Here is a 14,970-nt window from a genome sequence, read left to right as displayed (position 1 = left end):
ATGTAGGGATAACACACACACACACACACAGAGAGAGAGGTGCCACTATGTAATTTATTCCTTTATATCTTTTGATAACAAATTCCTTCAAAGTGGTTTAGTGTCAGCTAAAATAAATTAGGATTTATTTATTTTTACTAGTGGCCGTTTTGTCCACCTCTTCAGAGATACCAAGCAATTTTGCAGATCTGGCAGTTTTGTGTTTCCCCAGAACCAAGATTAACATTACAGGGGAAGTATAGTGTGTGTGCCAGGATGAGTGAAGGAGGTTTTTGTTTTTGTTTTTGTTTTTGTTTTTTTGTTTTTTGTTTGTTTTTTTTTTTTTTGGTCTGGAGAAATTGCCTGACTCTGACTTGCACAATGTCAACTGTGATAAATTTCTCACTTTCAGTTTGGTGGAATGAATTATCAATATTGATCTTTAAATTCACCTTGGTGGTGGTGTGTGTGTGTGTGTGTTTCTGATTCCACAGGTCACAAGCAAGAAGACATTTGCTGGAATAGCTTTCACATATTTTTATATAAAAGACAGGTCTCTAGAGTCATTTTCCCTCCCTGAGGAAGTAGTAGAAATTCACAGCTCTTATATTTCAGCTGTAGACTGCAATGCAATGAGTTAGTGATTCTACAGTATGACAGCAAATCATTGCCTGTTGGCACATGAATGAATATTGCTTGAAATCAAAGAAGTTGAGAAGTTTGACCCAATTCTGGTAGCTCACTGAGCTCACTGAGATGAAGAAAAATTACTTATCTTATTTTACTTTTGAATACAGTATTTCTACTTCCTTTATATCGATGGGTGTCATGGCAGAATGTAAGCTGAAAAAACAGTTCATCTGGAAAATGACTAATTTTTCCTAGATCCTTTCCATATTTAGAGTCCAGTGAGGCACAAGAAGAATCAGTATGGTTTAGTGTCTTGAGTCTTTGAAGGGAATAGGGTTCGAATGTGTGCCTGGCCATAGAAAGCCACTAGGTGACCTTAAACAAGTCACACACTCTCAGACTCAGAGGAAAGCAACGGCAAACTTTCTCAATAAATTTTGCTAAGAAAACCCTGTGATGGGGTTTGCCTTAGGGCTGCCATAAGTGAGAAATGACTTGATGATGCATAATGAAGCATTAAGTTCTCTGGCACAGAATTCTGAATGTCCTTCTCTAAACTGTAAACCCCTACATTCCATAGGATGGAACCATGATAGCTGAAGTGAAATTACAGTACTACAACTGTGCAGTGTGAAAGGACACCAGGGTTTCTTATTTAGAAAAACACAGCATTAAACATTAAACTTGGGCCCTTTACAGACTGGCTTGAGAGGCCAGCCTGGGGGCAGAGATGGGGTGTAGTGTCCTCACAATGCACACCCAACTCTGCTCCCCCCAGGGTGCCCTGATGCCGCATGCCGCTCCACACAACACGCAGCGTCATGGTACACTTCCGGCGTTGCTGCAAAGGAGCACCATATAGTCATGCCACTGTAGCTATGGCTCTCTTTTGAGGGCACAGAAAGAAGCCACTTTTTGCAGCTCCTATTTGCACCCTCAAAAGGCCAAATTGGGGCTGTGGCATGAGGTTGCCATGGCCCCGATCCAGTTACGAAAGGGGCCGTCTGTCGAGCCCTTTGATTCTTCTTTTCAACTGCATACCTCAGATAGGTCTGTCCCTCTTGCTACACTGTTAGGTTTCTCAAAATGGTTCTCACCATTTTCTCATAGAGACACAGACATAGAGTTTGCATTTACTTTTGTTTCTTGACAGCAAGGACTCTTCTTGTCAAAACTGATTTTTGTTTGGTTTGGTTTGGTTCAGGAAGTGCTGCAGACATTAAAAATGTAACAGGGAGCTACATGCTAAGCAACAGCACTTTCTTGAGCTGCAGCTACATTGCAGAATTAATGCCATTTGATACCACTTTTAACTGCCATAGCTCAATGCTGTGGAATTTTGGGATTTGTAGTTTTATGAGATATTTAGCCTTCATATTGCTCCAGTGCCACAACAAACTAAAATTTCCAGGATTCCATAGCATTGAACCATGGCAATTAAAACAGTATCAAACTGAATTGATTCTGCAGTGTGTGCAGCAGTTTTGGTTTTGGAGTGTGTGTGTGTGTGTGTGTGTGTGCATATATAGTTAATGATGTAGTTTTATTCAGAAATACAATTCAGTAAAATAAACAAATAATATTCTAAGTAATGAATTAGGACTTTATCACACAGGGGAAATCAAGGGTTTAAAAATGCATTTTTCCCAGGACATTCATGCAATCGTGGGAAAGATTGGCCCAATTTAGATGGGCCTTTGCACCACACGTGACGTGCTAGGGGTTGGCTGAGGACACACTGTCCATACCAGCCTCACCCCTAGCACATGACGAGGGCATTCAAATGTACACACAGGCACCATTTTGACACGATGGACGCATAGCGTCCGCATGTCCTGTTGCGCTGGCAACGTCATGAGTGTGCCATTTGTGCACTCGGGCATCGCAAGTGGGACACAAAAAGAAACCACTTTTTGCGGGTTCTTTTTCCACCGCCAGGAAGCCTTGCTGTTTGGCAGCTGAGGCTTCCCGCTGGCAGAAATGGAAGTGGTGGCAGACCGCCCTTTTTGGGTGGTCTGTATCCTGCCATTTTCTTATGACATCACAATTATAATAATATTTTTTTAAAATAATGATTTGTTGTTGTAGCATTCCTAGTTCTTTCCGGGATAAATCCTCTTTAATCATGATGTATGGGAAAATCTTTCCCGCAATTGTATGAATGTCCTGAAAAAATGCCTTTTAAATCCCTGAATTTTCCCCATGACCTTAGATTCTTGCATTGATGAGAGAAGTGATATCTATGAAATACAAAGAAAGTGTTCCTTCTTTTAAATGGGCACACAGTATTAGTAGTAATAATAGCTGTGTCTAGTGAGTACTCTATTGTGAAAGCTCTTAAACTGCACTGCATTATTCATTGGAAGGCTGTGCTAGCTACTTGCTCCAGTGATTTTCAAAACATCATCCAGTGTGTGTTAAATTACTCTGGTCTATGGCAAAAGCCATGTGTTCATTTCCTATTCACGTTGACTCCATTTGGTTTGCATTATAGAATGCATAGCAAATACAGGCTGCTAATGGAGGATTTGACAAGCTTTGGAAATTGTTATCCTATTTAATTGGTTCAGTTCAGATTGAATCCCATTTGAGAAGAAAGGTGGGGTATAAATCCAATAAATATTTGCTTATGTGACATTTGTGGTATTCTTTCTTTTTTTACCTGTATATTTGAGTCACAACTGTGTTAATGTCTTTCAGTCCTTGAAAATATCCTTGCAAATATCTATCAGCTGAGATGCAAGAGGGGCACAGCTGAATATTGGAAATCTTTTTGTTTTTGTTTGAATTAAAACTTCCCCAGGGTAGAACAAAATAAGTTATATAATATGGCATAAGGTATTATAATATAGTAAGTTATATAATATGACAGAGATCTGTAGACAAATAATACTTATAAGGATGGAAAACAAATTAATTGGTAGTCAGGTATCAGCCTGTAGAATTAGCTGGCTTGGCCCTACATTCTACCTTTTAGGGTTGTTTTTTTTTTTTTTTTAATTTCTTTCCCTCGGGAATGGATCAAGGAAAAAACTTAAGAAGCAAAAAAAATTACATGAAGATCATGAGGAGGTGACAACTTCAGTTTTAACGTTGGTCCTTGGGGGACAAAGGTAGGAGGAAAGATGTCGCATAAAGCCAAGGTGAGTAGAGTACCATAGGAATAATGGAGGAAGTTTTTGGAATATAGTGTGATGTTAGCTGAGAACTAGAAGGGAGATATGATAAACTGGCCAAGAGAATCCTCATGGAGCTAACAAGTTGACTAATGTTATGTGTAGTGTGCCAGGAAACCATTGTCTCTGCTCAAACTACTGTCAGTGGATTAGAGTTTGGGGATATATTCCAATTCTGTTGTTTTTCTTTCCATTCTCCCTTTGCATTCTAACAATTATAATTTGGGAGATGTTGGATATATATATATATATATATATATCTTAAAGCTTGGTTAGTGTCAGAATCCATATGCATGGTTCTGTCATGTTGGCATGATGATATGATGATATTAAGGAAAGAAGATATGTAGGCACAGTGATATGGTGATATAACTCTGTATAGTATGTAAGCTATTGTGAAGGGGATGTCAATTATGTCAAATACAAGTCAGGAAACAAATGGGAGGAGCAGATGAACAGCGGAGGAAAGGGGTATAGGTTATTACTCCAATCTCCTTGCCATGGATCTGAGTGGTGAAACTGGGATGATCTTCTTCTTGAAGGGAGATAAAAAGATAACACACGAGGGGAAAGAGGGAACCATGAAGGACCCTTTGATCTGGATCAAAGGGGAGTGACTGGGGTTGGAAAGGAGGGCTGGAGGATGGGAATGTATTTGTGTTGGTTTGAGGAGGAACTTTTTTAGTTCTGACACTGAACCCAGGATGGGGAACAGTCTGTTTCAATATCCAGAACAAAACTTTAGTTCTCTACTATGCTTCTATTTTGTCCTGGTTTTGGGGAACTGGGTCCACCGATCCTGACAGCTAGAGTCTTAAATGTCATTCATAATTATACATTTTAAATTATGTTTGGTAATTGGAATGAATCATGAATACAGAATAGTGTGTTTGCTGACATTTAAAATACACAAATGGCGCTTTTTCCTTGAATATGTCCCCATACATGTGCTTGTGTTTTCACGCAGAGTTATTACCATTTTATGAAAAGAGGTTCTGTGGCAGTTCCATGGTACCCAGAAAGTAAGCAGTGATGCTTTCTTCAGCAAGATGGTGAAACAATTGATGAAAAGCTGCATCTATTAGACTTGCACTGGGCATACAGTTAGCCATTTAATCACACATGTAGAGAATGAGTCAGGTTTCACTGATCCAGGCTTTGGGGTATTATGTGAACATACCTAGATAGAGGAAGAATGAAGTATGAATTATCTCCTGGTCCTTCTTTTACTTTGTGCTCTGATTGGAAGAAATCTGTGGTTGGATTGGGAATGAAGTAGAAGGAAATGGCTTCTAAAAACACAGTACAGGAACATGCCTATTATGCTGAATTTATCAAACATGCACTTGCTTTTTTTCTTATAATTTCTTATATAGTTTTAGTTACCACTGGATTTGTCTGTAAATCACATCACAAAGGATTAAATCTCTTATTCGCCAGCTAGTAGTGTGAGGTTGTTACTTGCTCCTTTGTCCAGTCCCATGCATGCAAGGACAGGATTGCATATTGGCCATCAAACTGTTGGCACTCTGCATCCACAGATTCAATTGTCCATGGCTTGAAAATATTCTATATATTTTCCCCCAAAAGCATAGTTTGATTTTCTCATTTTACATAATGGACACCATTTTACAACACCATTGTATATAATGGGACTTAAGCAACCATGGATTGTTTTATCCACGTGTGTGTGTGTGTTCCAGGAACCAAATCCCAGTGGATACCAAAGGCCCACTGTGTCAGTGCACAAGAGAGTAGAATTGGTATTGAATTTTATAGATACTATGCTCTTAAGTTTTGGAACACTTTTTTTCCTACACACAGAGAGACAACACACAACCTGATTACTCCTTTAAAAACATTTCTTTCCTTTGTCTCTATCTCTGTTTCCTTACAGAGAAAAAGTATGATAGTAACTACTTCAGCTGGCACTTCAAATCTCTTACATGCCATTCGGAAGAATGTAGCCCATCTCTATGCTGGCTGAATTAATTTGTTCTGTGCTGGTATTAACATGGGAAGAGAGAAATAATAATTTCATCATTTTAAGAGATGGCATAGCATCAGCATAGAAAATTAAAAAACCTAGCTTTAGACCTACTCTTCAAAAAAAGTAGATAAAACATACATATGTTTCTGGAGAACTAAACCCAGTGAGGTCATAGTATAGTATAGTATAGTATAGTATAGTATAGTATAGGGTGTTTGCGTACATAATGAAGTGCTCACCCATGGTGAAAAAAGCAACATTCTTTCAAATAGAAAGCTAGCATGTCATAGTTCAAGGAAAGGAACCATCTGGCTGATCTGTAAATCTGATAGTCCTTTCCCACTGTGATTATATTAATCTTTCTGCAAGTATCTTTCCAACTACAACCTATAACCAAAGTAAGCAATAGGTAAGCCTCATCTGAACCCCCAAATGTACATACAGCTTCAGCTACAGCAGTTGTAAAGGAGGGGAATAAAATCCTCATTATTCTTTCCTGAAACGAGTCAGGCCCTCTTCAGACCAGCCATTAAGGCTGGCCTGGGGGCAGCGTCGGAGCATCGCTTCCAGGTGATGCACACCCCGACTCCACCCTCAGGGTGCCATGATGCCACATGCTGCTCCACACGGCGTGTGGTGTCATGGTGTTCCTTTTTGTGGCTCCTTTTCGTATCCTGAAAAGGCCAGATTGGGGCTGTAACGTGCAGTTGCCGCAGCCCAGACCTTGCTCGAAAAGAGGAGGCTGCAGGCTGCCCCTTTGGTGCAGTCTTTCAAGCCCCTAAGTAACAGTATAGTCTCATGTATGATGTCACCTAACTATTTGGTGATATAACTAACCTGCTCTGCTAGAAATATTAGCAGGTTAAGGTACAAGGTCATACTACAACTAGAGAGGCTGAATATGTGTGGGGATTTTTTGTTTTGTTTTGTTTTGTTGCCAGCTCTGCAGAACTTGTACATTAGCACAATAATCAGTCTTGTAGTCTTCCCAAGGTTGTTTGTTCAGACTTCTTTGGCTACTTAACAAAGAAGCTTTGCACTGAATAGAATCTGATCTGGTTTTACAGAATTTAGATTTTTTTTTCCTATTCTTTCAATAGAATAATAACATCTGATAGGCAGTATGGGAATAAAAAGAGAATATGGCTTCTTTTTGTAGTACTGCGTGTGCTGTTTCTATTCTGTGATAATTTGATAACTTGTTGTTATGAAGTTATCATATGGCATGCCAGACAAGTTTAGAGCAAAAGAAAGCAGGACCATGGATAGCTCCAAGTGTGTCTTGCTGGCTGGAGCTCTCTGTTTCTAGGATAAGGCTGGGGAAACTGGCCCTGTCAATGTTGTTGGATTAAAATTTCCATCAATCCCATCCAAACTGGATGCAGGGGAGGCAACATGACAGTAACTGGTTACAAATATCTCGACAGCCATGGGTTCCTCAGCCCTGTTCTAGGAGAATGTTGTCTCAGCTTCCTGAAGACTGAAAAAGACAAACAAAAAGTTGACCTTATACAAGAGCAACTGACAACTGTCATTATTGTTGTTGGTGCTGTTTTTATTTCCTTATATCCTACCTGCTACACAAAACTGGGACTCATACCCCAAGAGTATTTATTAATTACTCTTTCCTATGTGTGTTTTTATAACTCTTGTTATCCAAAATGACTAACAAGACCGCACACCTCATTTTTATGTGTTCATATACCCTGCTTAGTTCAGCTTCTTAGAACTGATTAGCTGTACAGTACATGTACATTGTACATCTTAGAACTAAATTGATGTACAGTACATTGTTTCATCCTCCATGCAACTATGTTAAATTAAATGCTTGCATACAGTTCCAATACAATTGTTTCTAGTCCAGTAAATATGTTGATTTTTCATAAATGTCAACTCTACTTCTTCCATCATTCATCATAACATGTTAGGGGATCTTGTGATAGGTAGCACAAAAACATTTTATATATGCCACTTTGCGGAGCAAATAGGAAAAGTCTAATCACTAACAGAAACCCTCTGTATTCACTGCTTTCTTTTTATTTAATTACCTGGATTGACACTGTTCAAGATGTGCTAGAATGAAAGAGTAGGCTGTTTATGAAGCTAATTCACCTGTATTCTTTAGTCATTATTTGAGGCAAAAGAAGCAAGATCTGATTCAGAATGGGATGTGTAGTGTGTTACAACACTTGAATACTTTACACAAGTCAAGCAAGGACATTCATGATAAACTAGATATGATATACAGCTGTTAAAATGTAAGAGTGTTCTGATAAAAAACTGTAAGATGCAACTAAAGTTCAACAGAGTATACTTAGGTTGCTTTCACACTGCAGAATTAATGCAGTTTGAAATGACTTTAACTGATTTCGCTCCATCCTGTGGAATCCTGGGATTTGCAGTTTATTGTGGAACCAGAACTCTTTAACAGAGAAGGCTAAATATCTAATAGAAATGCAAATCCCACAGTTCCATTTCATTGAGCCATGGCCATTAAAGCAGTGTCAAACTGCATCAGTTCTGCAATGTAGATTCAGTTAGCGAGACATCTGTTGGCAAACTGAAAGAGTAATGTGTTTTATCTTTCCCTCATTCATCTACATCTTCTTTGGTAATCTTGATCATTTTCTTCATGTCCTAAAGTGGAAGTGGTGGAATTTATCCTTAGCTTCAGGCATTCCTATTTGTCTATTCAACAAAATGTGTCATCATGAATGGAAAGGTCCTTTCACTCTTTTGGGGTGAGAAGTACTTTGTTGCCAGTGAGAAATCAAGTATTGTTAAACACTAGACTGAGTAAAATTTGAAGCCATTTTTGTACACTGCTTTGGAATCTGTTTTTATGAAGAACGTGTAGGGGTTTTTTTAAAGTTAAGTTGTAAAGAACTTGATCATATCTCACCCTGTTCAGTTAGTTGTCCTTGTAGTCATATTCATGCAGTACTTTTTGAAAAAAATTGTTTGAGCAATATATACAATTGAACTGTGACTTACTTTGCCATCTTTATGAGATGCTCTGAATGAGACATTTCCATCAGTAAATGTCAAGGTCACTTGTTGAGAGAAATTGATTTCAAATTATGAAGGCTTCTGTTATACTTTTTGTGAACCATTAGATCAAAATATCATAACTACACATTTTTATATAATATTCTTTTTAATATACCCATATTGATATACTAGCTAATTTTAATATACATGCTTGGTTTTAAACAAGTATTACAGGCTTGGTTTCAAACAAAAATACAGTCTTTACTACTTATAGCTTGTCCTATACAATATACATCTCTTCCATAAGAAACTAGTTTGAGATCAGCAATAAACTTGAGGAGACACATCCTGAGCCTTCACAGATCCTTTTTAATCTTATGCCATCTTAAGCGCACAGCCTAATACACCCTGATTATTATTATTAACATGCAAAGAGACAAATTTGGGAAAACAAAAATAGATCTAATTCCAAAAGAGAATAAGCAAGGCCACACCAAGCAAAGGAAACAAGAGCTACTATAGTGCACCTGCACCACGCGCAGACACATTTTATGTGGCTTCCAGCTTATGTGGAAGCTGCGTGGGGAGAACAACAATGGTGTGCGTGCCTGTGGTGCACAGGCACCACACCACCACAAACACATGCCCCATTATTTTCTATGGGGATCAAGCATAGGCGGATTTTCCCTTACACTGGGGGATCCGGAACAGATCCTCCACGTAAGAAGAGGGCCCACTGTATATGCTTCTTTAAATAGATGAACCTAAGAAATGACAAATATTTAAATGGAGAGATATAGTAGTAATGGGAGACACTTACCACCAGATATTGGTTGGAAGTCGAACTTTGCTAAATAATACTAAGCTCCAATAAATTTCTCACTTGTATTCCTGGCAATTTTGTTGTCAAAAGTAGAGGAGTGAACATTAAGAAGAGCCAGCAATGCCAACATGCATTTTGCAAAAACAGTCATGTTAGACTAATCTGATCTCCTTTTTGATAGAACTGCCAGCTTGACAGAGCAGGGCAGTGCTGTGGATGTGGTCTATCTTGATTTTAGTAATGCTTTTTTAATATCATTGTGGTATTCTTTTAGACACACTGGTAAAATGTGGCCTAGAGCCAGAACAGGCTGGCTCTAAAAGCCATCGTTGGGGCAGCTTGGGAGCATGGTGTTTATACACTGCACATTCCCATGCCACCCTGAAACTGCCCAGAAGTCGGGCAGGCACCTAGAAGTTGAGGAGCCACCCAGATGCAAGCAACTTTCAGATGCTGTGGCAGCATGCGGCATTGACATGCTGCACACCACCACAGCAACTGGTAACCAGCTTTGGGCTGCGTGTGGGGTGGAAAAAGCCACCCTTTCCCCAACTGAAAAAGAAGTGGATTTTTTTCCACTCCTTTTTTGCCCAGGGAAAAGATGGACTGGGGCTGCAGCATGTGTTCACTGTGGCCCCAATCCATCTTCAGAAGGGTCAGCTTCAAGGTGCCCCTTCCATCCATCTGTTTCACCCCCCTAGTCAGTGTTACTGCTGGACAGGGGTTTTTTTTTTTTTTTTTTTTTTTTTTGGCTTTGTTTTTAAAGTGATTAAGAGAGTGAACTCCTACCATGCCTTCTTTCATTCTTCCTGATGCTAGAGAGAAGGTACTTTTGGAGTATCTTTGTCCTGTGCCTGGTGTTGGGCAACATCTGTATAAATGAATTGAATAGTGGAACAATGGGCATGATTTTCAACTTTACCAATCACACCAAATTGGAAGATATAGCTAATACAAGGGCAGAAACCAGGATGAAAATGATTATAACAGATTGGAGACCTGGGCCAAAACTAAGAAAATCCATTTAATTGGGAATCAAAGCTAGCGGATTCTGTAAACTAGTTTTGTGAGACATTTAGCTTTCTCAGTCAGAGAGCTCTGGTACAACTACATTTCCCAGGATTCTCTAAAACTGAACCAGGGCAATTAAAACGGTCTCAAACTGGATTATTTCTGCAGTGTGGTTTGGACCTAAGAGGTAGTCAACAGTTCAACAGACTGCCTTGGAAGGTAAAGAACGCTCCTTATTTTGAGGTTTCAAAACAGAGTTGGACAGCCACGTCTGAGGAATGCTTTAGCTGTGTGTTTCTGCAAGGGAGGGGGTTGGTCTAGATGTCCCTAGTGGTCCCTTCTAACTCTAGGACTCTATGATCACTAGATTGTGGATGTCAAGAAATTCATATCTTCACAGTTTGAAAAGTAACTCTGAAAATGTGACACAGTATATGCACACAATAGGAAAGATGAAAGAAAGCATTCCCAGACAGAATGCAACATTTTGTATGATTCCATATTTAATAGGATAGATAGTAGGGAGTAGTAAATGTGGTGAATATTTTTGGCTGAAAATCAGTATAGCCTTAGCAAAGTTGAAATTATTCATGATTACAAAGTTTTAATAATTGCTTATCAAGATTACACATTACATCATAATTAAATATTGGTTTAATATAAGGATAAACAAAGTACAGTGCACTCTTGCCTTAAGTGGGGATCCATTCCAGACCTCTCCGCATAAGGCAAATTGAGCGTATGCTCGAGCCCCATTGAAAATAATGGGACTCGTAGATGGTGTGAGCGCCATTTCTCTCCCAGCATAAGCTGAAAGCTGCGTAAAAGTCACCCACATATGACACAGGCGCACTGGGGAGGATAACAAGACCTAGGAGATTACTGCATGGACAAATAACTCAATTGCTCTCTAACAGGATGCAGCCAAGTTGCGGGATGCAGGTGGATATCATTGCTTGTAATTCGCTGCCAGTTCCACTGGACAATTGCATCCCAGCTGCATCCCTGGTCCCAGGCACATTTCAGAGGCTACGTTTCAAACATGGAAAGCTCCCAACTTTGAAAAGCGGTCTCCGAAACATGCCTGGGACCTGAGATGCAATTGGGATGTAATCACCCAGTGGAATTGGTAGCAAATTACAAGCGATAATACCTGCCTGCATCCTACAACCCACCTGCAGTCTGTTAGGGAGAGATCGGGTTATTTGTCCATGCGATAATCTCCCTAGTGAGATTATTTTCTGAAAACAGATTACCAAAATCATAAAGATAATATAATTTTATTTATCTCATTATTATACTAAGATCAAGTTTAATGCTTGTTTTATGAGATTTCTATTTCCAGTCTATTATCTTTGAATCTTATTTTCATAAACAGTATTTGCAAGGAGAGAAGAGAAGAGAAAAGTAAAACATTAAACCATTTTTATAGGCATATATTGGTTTTCTTTTAATAGTCTTTTCCCAGAAGCCATATTTTCAGTCTCATGTTTGTGCCTGGTTGAGATTAAAGGTAGGCTCCCCCCCCCCCACCTTTCTTATTACAAACAACCTATTGAGGAAAAAATTGTGCTAACTATTTTGCAAGTTTCTTCAGCTTTGCTCGTAGGGTTCCATTAAAGATATGAAGAAATGGTAGTGTGAAAAGCAATTTTGCTGCCTACACTTGAGCGAGTAGTGAGCTTGAAGTGCCCAGATATTATTTCTAAAAGCTGCATTTTCATATGGTGCTTTGACAGGAGACAACAAGCCATTTAGATGTGTCAAGAAGCCTTACCTTTACATACCAGGAAGGCTGTTGAGATTTCTTATGAGACATTCCTGATGTTTCTGTCAGCAATGAGAGTTTGAGACCTTTACTGGAAACACTTAACGCCTAGATAACCCATCTTGAGGTAAGGGGCTGAAAAAAAAGTAATGATGTTATCTGAAGCATATTTCTTTTGAGGGATAGGAAGGCATATAGATCTCTCTTTTTTACAAAATAACATAACAACTGGCAATTTCATTACTTTTTTGTTGTAATAAGCAATGTTCCCTCTTTACTTTTTCTTGCTACTTGGGAGCCAAAAAAGTATAGGATCATCAGTGAACGATGCTTCCATCAGATTAGGCCAAGATAGATTTGCTAACTATACTTAACCAAGTAGCTGATGTAGAATGCTAGCCATTGTTTCTTCAGCTTCTCTCTGGTATTATTCTCTTGTTCAGTTTTGCCTTGGTTTGTACTCTAGTTACTTTTGGCAAAACAAAAAATAAAACACACACACAGAATGAATTTGGGGATTAGGATAACAGGTGCAACAGAGTGTAAAATTGCACATAATCAGCCATGTCCAATGGTGAGTCCCAACTAGGGGAGACCCATTGAATCAGAAAAAACAGAAGTATAGACTTACCTAGTTTCCAAAGACTCACTGTGTCAGGTCTAACCTAATTGTAGGTTTTAGTCCTAGCTGGACTAATGGTTTTAGGCCCAATAAAATAGCAGCGCTTCTCAATAAACATGTTTAAAATTATGTGTTTGCCCATATAGACACACACACAATTCTGAATTCCTCTCTGACACTGGAGTAAACCACCACTTTTGTGAGAAGTAAGCCCCTTCAAAAATAGTTGGTCAAAATAAAATAAAATAACCTATAATACCTAATAGGAAACAGGATGAGATTACTACAAATTAGGCAGTATGCATGGTTATTACTCATTAAAGGTATTTGCTTTTACTTAGACTATATTCTGTGACATCTTATCTAACTGAGACATTTTACACCTTCTTCCACCACAAGTGTACTAAATCTAAAATAAATAAATAAATAAATAAATAGAAAGAAAGAAAGAAAGAAAGAGGGCAGCTATCCATGATGCATATTGTGGAATCCAAGCTTGTCAAAGGAAACTACTGTTAGCCAAGTGAAAAATGAATTCCCCATTATTTTAGTTTATGGCATTTTCCACTTCACCATGTTGGATAGCCTTCACCTGAGTGTTTTAAGTGAAAGGCATAAAACCCAGCATTACTGCTTACCAGTTTTCTGATGACAAAGTTCAAGTTGTTTTGATAGGAGGAAAGTTAGTTCCCACAATATGCATCAAAGATGACTCCCCTCATTCCTACTTCTTTCTTTTTAAATTTAATATACTTGTGATAGAGGATGGTGTAAAATATTTCATCTAGAGAAGTTTTTATAAGAAGTGTTCTGAGCAAAAGCAAATGCCTGTAACAAGTTCACAATACTATGTACTGTGGTCTCATTCTGTTTCCTATTAAATATGTTAAGTTTAATTATTATTTATTTTATACCAAACTATATATATATATATATATATATATATATATATATATACACACACACACACACACACACACACACACACACTATCAAGAGAAATTTTTATCCCTAATTTTGTTCTTGGATATCCCAAGTTGAACATGAATGTATGGCAAGAGTGTCTTAAAATCTGAACAGGCTTTTCTATAAGTTCTTTTACCAAGGGAAGTTTATTAATATACAATTAGCAAACAATCTCTATGGTTGCACCTCATGTCTGAAATGCTTACTACATTGGAGCTTGCTAAGCTGGATTTGCTAGTAGCATTTTAGCACCAAGTTAAAACTTACTTATTTGTGTAGAATACAACTTAATCCAAAATATACAGCACAGTGATTCCTTTACTAGGCCAGTCACCTCGAATCCCATCTCAGGATAAAAGTAGGGCAAACAGCCAATCAATAAATAAACAAACAAACCAAAAGAAGCAAAAAACAGTATGCTAACTTTACAAGTTTGCTGGTTTCTTCATTAAGCAAAGATGTTTAAAATCATGCAGAAGAACAATGAAAATGTGAATGTCGGGGCCAGCATCTTAGTCAATACGTTTGCTTAAGATGGTGCTTAAGGTGCTCTTGAAAGAAGATAAAGTTGATGCAGGTAAAGTCCCATTCCTCTTGTCCATGTTGGGACCAAGGGCAAAAGAAACAATAGAAATTTCAGTCTCTAATAAGTGCATCACAGTAATTCCTTTTGGGATATAAGCCATCTCTCTCCGGTGTGAAGCTTCAATCACCCTCTCCACACTTTTGAAAGAAAAGTACTATGCATGTTTCACCAAACCTTTTAAAATCTTGAGATGCTTATTTAGAGAATCACTATATTTTGCGCTATGGCCCATGTTACTATTCCTGAATGTAGTTTACTTGTGCTGACAATTCAAGATAACAAACTGGTTTGTTTAGTTTGCTCTGCTGTTTCATTTTTTGTTGGTGTTTTTATTGTGATGTTTTATTATTTTTGTTGTATTGTGTTGAGGAATATTTTGTCATTATGCCAGCTGAAAATTGTCCTGATGTCATGAAGAGTGAATCAAC

The sequence above is a fragment of the Sceloporus undulatus genome, chromosome 1, assembly GCF_019175285.1.
Source record: "Sceloporus undulatus isolate JIND9_A2432 ecotype Alabama chromosome 1, SceUnd_v1.1, whole genome shotgun sequence".
In the NCBI taxonomy this organism is placed as follows: domain Eukaryota; kingdom Metazoa; phylum Chordata; class Lepidosauria; order Squamata; family Phrynosomatidae; genus Sceloporus; species Sceloporus undulatus.
This window is presented reverse-complemented; position numbering follows the sequence as displayed.